The sequence below is a fragment of the Rhinolophus hipposideros genome, assembly GCF_964194185.1.
Source record: "Rhinolophus hipposideros genome assembly, chromosome: 5".
Classification (NCBI taxonomy): domain Eukaryota; kingdom Metazoa; phylum Chordata; class Mammalia; order Chiroptera; family Rhinolophidae; genus Rhinolophus; species Rhinolophus hipposideros.
This window is the reverse complement of record NC_138051.1, coordinates 19,681,149-19,688,100: the sequence shown is the minus strand read 5'-3', so window position 1 is coordinate 19,688,100 and position 6,952 is coordinate 19,681,149.

The following is a 6,952-nucleotide window of genomic DNA, read 5'->3' as shown; positions in this document are numbered from 1 at the left end:
TTTACATTACCTTGCACTCAGGTGTTTCATTTAAGTTGATCAAAAGAATATACAGTTTTTACAGGTATCATTTATTGTGTACACAATCCCCTACAGCTTTTTCACTTTTATTCTCCTTCCAAAAGTCCTCTCCTCTCTGCATCTAAGGGGAGAAATACGAAAGGAAGAATGCAACGCAGTCCAACCAAGAACAAAAAGTAGAATAGGAAACGGGCACTGCTGCTACTTGGTGGGAAGAAGCAGACAGAGGCACGTGATAGAGGAATGTTCAAGAGGAGCCGTCAGTGGGAAACTCTGGTGAAACGTCTAGCTGTATTTCAAGGAGGTTCTCTGACATGAAGGTAATTAGTTGGCACCGTTGGTATGACCTTTCAGCAGGAGGTACACAACTAGGGTAAATGTACACAACTAGAGTAAATTCCCACAGCAGCGCCATGATGCCAAGAGCTCACATCCTTGGACCTCCAGCACCTAGCAGCTACTAGGTGCCTAATAATGTGTGCCCAGGTAAGCAGGGGCTTTTGGTTTTTGCAGCTTTAGGGACTGTTGTTGACCTCAGAATTAAATATCCCTAAAGAAAGACAGAATTTTAAAAGGGGGGAAATGACAGATAAACCTTGGTAGCTGGCTGAAATTTTCCTAGCTAAAGGTTCTTTGTAGATACACCTGACACTCCTAGGAATAATTAGAAGGGAATTTACACAGGACCGGAAAATCTGCAGTAGCAGGTAGAGGAGGTGTGTGTGTTACGTGCCATTGAGTCAGCTCTGACTCCTGGTGACCCTACAAATGAGTGATGTCCACAATGTCCCATCCTCAGTAGCCCTGCTCAGCTCTGGTAGTGTCATGCAGTGATAAATAAAATACAGAAAATTACATAACCTCTTTCCTGAATGAATTCTTGTATGTTGACCCAAGGCTTGAAATCCCAGGATGGGGTAAATTTGGCTTACTCTTCAAATAATATTTCAATAATTGTAAAGTAAAGTTCTAACTAGTCTAGTTGTAACCAGAGTAATAGTCTATAAGCAAATTCTAGGGACTGATAGCCTTAAGCTGTTCTAGATTATATATTTTGGTTGCAAAACGTGGGCAGTTTAGAAGGATATTCAATCTCTTGCTGCCATCCCTGCTTGGCAAGGGCACCGATCAATCAATCAAGGGCCTCCCAATCCACGTGGAGCTGCCAGCACTGCACTTGGCTGAGGAGCATGAGATACCGTGACTGGCAAAAAGCACAGTGTGTGATTACACGGAGGGGTGCAGACAGGCTGGAGCCATGCACGGGCTCTGAGCCTGAACATCAGAGTGGCAAACCCCAAGCTAATTGTTAAAGTGCATTTGTTTTAGTTGTTTGTCCATTAATTTGTGTCATTGTAATAATATTAAGATACTTTTCATATTAATAACTAAAACAAATTAATTTCCCTGTAATTTAATTACAACAACCTTGTCTTCCAGCGTACATCTGCAGTACACATGCAGTCATTTTCAAGCATGTGGATGAGACAGGGAAAAAAGGAGGATGTTAAATTTCTTTATCTTGGAATTTGAACTGAAAGGGGTCCTAGAAGTCACCAAGTCCAACCTCATTTTCTTACAGATGAGAAAACCAGGGCCCAGAGGGGCATGATGTTAGGTAACTTTCTCAAATAAAGGCTCTGGTGAGTGGAAGAAGAAGCCCGGAATGCTCTGTCTTCTCTGCTGGAACACAGAGGGCACCCACTCTCATCCTATTTCTGTATCTATGCTTTTTTAGTGAGATAACATTTACAAAACATAAAATTAACCCTTGTATATTGTACAATTCAATGGCATTTAGTACATTCACACTGTTGTGCAACCACTGCCACTCTGTAATTCCAAAACATAGTTACCACTCGAAAAGAAAACCGTGTACCCATTTAGCAGTTATTCCCCAATTCCCCAGCCCTCATAACCAACAATCTGCTTTCAGCCGCTATGGATTTACCTATTCTGGATATTCCCTGTATGTAGAATCAGAGGATATGTGACCTTTTGTGTCTGGCTTCTTTCACTTAGTAAAATGTTTTCCAGGTTCATCCGGGTTGTACATATATCAGTACTTTGTTCCTTTGTATGGATGAATAACATTCTTGTATGGATAGACCACATTTGTTTATCCATTCATAAACTAATGGACATTTGGGTTGTTCCCACCTCTTGGTTATTTAAGATGCTTTCAATTCTTTTGAGTATATATACCTAGGAATGAAATTGCTGGGTAATGTGGTAATTCTATGTTTAACTTTTTAAGGAACTGCCTGTTTTCCAGAAGGCTGCACCATTTTACAGTCCCACCAATAATATGGGAGGGTTCCATCACGCTATTTATTTCTCATGAAACTGTCTACATTTCTTCTGCCCCTTCAATGTCCTGCCAATGTCCTGAGGCTCCCTCCCTGAATATTCCTTTTTGTTTTTTTGCCACGCTATACCTCAAGAGATTTATCATTACATTGAATGACTTTAACATGTGCAAGGACTAGCTTATTTATTAATTTATCAAACACTTTTGTAACTCCATATTCCAGGCAGTGTGCTAAAAGTGTTACAAACATTACTTCGATTAATTCTTATAATACCACCAAGAAATAGGTACTATTATTATTCCCCATTGTGAAGATGACAAAAATGAGGCATAGAGAAGCTAAGGAACTTGTCCAAGGTCACATAGTGAGAGAGTAGAACAATGATGGACAGAATCTGAGAGATTCCAATGTGGCAAGATCAGGGGAAAAATCATTTTGAGCCATTTGCTTAGCCTGGTAATGGTTTTGCTCTTAAGTACTCTTTTTTGCTGTTGTTCTAACTCTTAATTATAACACTCTCACTTTCAATGACAATTTTAGTTAACAGTTTCCTTACTGATAGTTGGTGGAAAAGGGAGAGAAGCAAAGCTTCCCATAAATCATTTAGCTGATTATATTAATAGAAGTCTTCCAAACTACAAATTAGGACTGGTTCCTTGCTCCAATCCAATGATGGCCCAGTGTTTCTAGGAATTGCATATTCCAGTGATGTACTGTCTATTGAAAGTAGTCTATTGAGAGTAGTTGTGGTAATGAGCCACACCTCAGCCCGCTGGGTTGCATGGCTCACCCCCCAGGACACAAGAAGTGCATTTAATTTAAATGGAGCTGGTGAAACAAGAGGACAGAGCTGGAAGGGAGTTTATGCTCGAGCTCACTGCTAGGAATTGGGTTTAGAGAAAGAGGCATTTGATTATGTCCCATTCCCTGTGGTTTCCAATCATCTCCTTCTTTCCAGGTCTAAGGGGATGGCAAAGAAAGTGACTTTCTATGTTGGTTCTTAATTATTTCTAAGAATATGGACAAGTTTAAGCCTCTCTCGTTAGCTCTTTGATAAGTCTGACCACGTACAGATTCTGGGAAGTGTGATATATCACGAGTATTCACAAGTATTTTTCAATTCAACTCTTGTTTAAACTGAAAATGTCTAACAAGCATTTGCCCTGACGTAAAACGTAGCAAAAAACATGGTTTCAATCATAAAAAATACAGCAGTGTTGTTTCTATCAACATGGAGTATTTTAAGAAAACTTTGACGCTTAATTTTATAAAACCTTTTACAAACGTGTTTTATTCATTAGAATTTTACATCTCAATGTATCTCATTTAAAATAACCGTTTTATTTTAGAATAGTTTTAGATTTACAGTTGATACGATTTATGTAGAGTTCCCATATTCCCTACACCCAGTTGCCCCTATTGATGATATCTGCCATTAGCCTGGTACTTGTCATAAATTTATGAACCAGTATTGATACATTATTAACTAAAATCCTTATTGTATTCAGATTTCCTTTGTTTTTACCTCATAGTCTTTTCCTTTCCCAGGATCCTGGTGAAATTGTATAGTGGTTGAAATTAGTTCACAGCGTTTTCAGGAAAGCGCGTGCCAAGTCAGTCTTTTCAGCCCTTTCGCTCCTGCAGAAACTTGTAGAGATTCCCCAGGTTACCAACAGAACATGCCTTCTTCCCTTCCTAACAGCCCATTGCAGTGTCAGAGGACCTCCATTGGGAGGTCCTCTCCATACAGCCTGGGGTCTCCAGCGTTCAGGTCTCCTCCCCTCTCTGGCCTGGTTTTGGGAGGAGGGAGTGCTAAAGGCTCCGGTGCCTTGGGTTCACTGTCCCAACACACTTCTGCTTTCATCCCCATATATGTCTCCTCCCTGGCTCCAGAGAAGTAGCTTGATTAGTCTAAGGCAGTGGGTCTCAAACTTTAGTGTCTATCAGAATCACCTGGCAAGCTTGTTAAAACACAGATTGCTGACCCCACCCCCAGAATTTCTAACTCAGTAGGTCTGGGTGGAGCCAGATAATTTGCGGGTCTCTAACAGATTCTCAGGAGCTGATCCCGCCGGTAGGGGAAGAGGAACACCCTTTGAGCTTCACTTTTCTCAGCCAATCAGATCATGGCACTAGACTGGTGACTGTTCCTCTAGGTAGGGATGGCCAGGTGACCTAAAGCATCCTAACCCAGTGGTTCTCTGCCCTGGCTGTACATCAGAATCGCTTGGGAGCTCCTCAAAACTACCTCCAGCTAAGCCCCACTCCAGACTAATAACTATTTCTAGAGATAAAGCCTAGGTCTCAGCCGTTAAAAAATAAAATAGCAGGTAAACAAACAAAAATGAAATAATAGCAATAAACAAATAATTTGTAAAGCACTCCTGCTGATTTTAATCAGGAGGGAACCACTGGTCTCCTTGAACTAAAAAGAAAAAAGAATTTATATGGAATTTATATTCTTTCCTGCCAAACATGTAGAAAGGAAACAGGCAGTTCTGTGGCCCTGGCAGCCATCTAGTCACCATGAAGGGAGCCAACACCAAGAAAGGTGGGACAGAGTGTTGAAAGGACTTGGGACCTTGGTGACATCACTAAGCGGCTTATCTCACTAATGCTGGATGCTGTCCTATCTCTGGACTTCCGGTCATGTGAGATAATACATTTCTTCATTTATAAAGGCAATTTCAGTCATAGCTTGCAGCTACTAGCAGTCAAAACCATCCTAACATCAGAGACACAGTTGCATTGTGGCCATAATAAAGACACCTTGTCTTGGTATCACCGCTTCTGCACATATCAGAGGACCAGCTTTCTTATCAGAAGTCTGACTCCATGGAGACCGACAGGGCAGAAGCGTTGCAGTGCAGTCTGTAGCTACAGCTCCTCTCCACCTCCGGACTGCATTTCCAGCTCTGAAATTCCACAAAGAGTGTTTTCTTCTCAACAAAGGAAATAAACAGGGTAGAAAAAGCCCTGACATTTTACCTTATGTTTAAAATAACTTTATCTTTCTACCTAAGCAAATAATCTCATAATAGTCAAAACTGGAAGTTACCATTGATTCTTTATAAACTGTTTTCTTGAACTGCAAATTTGTTTTCAAGCAATAATTCCTTTTTTATGTTTAGACTAGGAAAATGTTGGGTAGAACATAAATATTCAACACTGGCAACTAGCTGGAACAAAATAAATGTCCGGCAATGTTTTATTGCAGAAATTTAGTACAGTAGGTTACAAAACCGAAAGTAGAGTAAGGATCCCTTTTTGAGAGAGAGAGAGAGAAAGGGTGGGAGTGGGAGAGAGAGGGAGAGAGCGCGAGCCCAGGATGTTATTAATGATTGTTTCTGGGTAAGTAGGAATATGGCAGTTTTTAATGTTCTGTTTATACGTATTTTTAAATTTTTCTCTAGCGGGCACATATTGCTTCTGTAGAAAGAAAGAAATATATACTTTTAAACACTATGGGATTCATTGGCTTGTTGGCACTAAGTACCATTCCCGCCATTCTGTGCTCTGCTCTGGGGGAGGGGGCTGGAATCCGATGACTTGCCCTTTTTAGACTCCCTCGCCAGCTGGCCCAGTTTGACGCTGCCAGTGGGAAGCACTGGTGGGAAAAACTGGATGAAATGAGGAAGAGATTCCTCCTTAAAACAAAACAAACAAAAACAAACAAAAAAACAACAACAAAACTTCTGGCAGTGTCTGTGGCAGGAACAGCAGCCCAGAGCTCCAGTGGCCTCAGCAGTTCCAGCATCAGCATCAGTGACCTGGGTTAGTGGCCCAGGTGCAACAGCGTCAGCAGCTTCACACAGGGTCAGATGCCAGACACATCTGGGCTCTGATAACATCACCACCGCTTATTTTTTTCCTCCAGCCTTAGGAGTGGTCCTGGCTTCCTGCAGATGTTCACCTGTAGATTACCACACCTTCCCCTTTCTGTTTCTCCCACCTTTCCAACATTTTTGTAACTATTACTAGTCAAAACCATTCTAACAGATAACCTAATTTCCTTAGGTTAAATTCCCTCTGTTTAAAATACCTAGAATGGTTTCTGTTTTCTTAAATGGACACTGACTGATATACCTACGTACTCTCAGTTCCTGCTTCGAATCACCAACAACTGTCAATTCTACCACCAATTTAACTCCAATCACTCCTCTTCTCCCTATCTCCATGGCCACCATCAGTCCAAACCCATCTCCCATGCGGATTACTGCAACAGCCTCTGTCAAGTTTCCTTACTGTTAGACTTGCCCACAGCAGTCCATTCTCTACACAGAAGTCAGAACAATCTTCCTTAGACATAAATAAGATGGTGTCACTCTCCTTTGTGAAACCCCTGCACTTAAAATAAAACCCAAGGGGGCCTGGCTCAGGCGGTTGGAGCTCCATGCTCCTAACTCCAAAGGCTGCCAGTTCGATTCCCACATGGGCCAGTGGGCTCTCAACCACAAGGTTGCCAGTTCACTTCCTTGAGTCCCACAAGGGATGGTGGGCTCCACCCCCTGCAACTAAGATTGAACACGGCACCTTGAGCTGAGCTGCCACTGAGCTCCCAGATGGCTCGGTTGGTTGGAGCGCATCCTCTCAACCACAAGGTTGCCAGGTCAACTCTG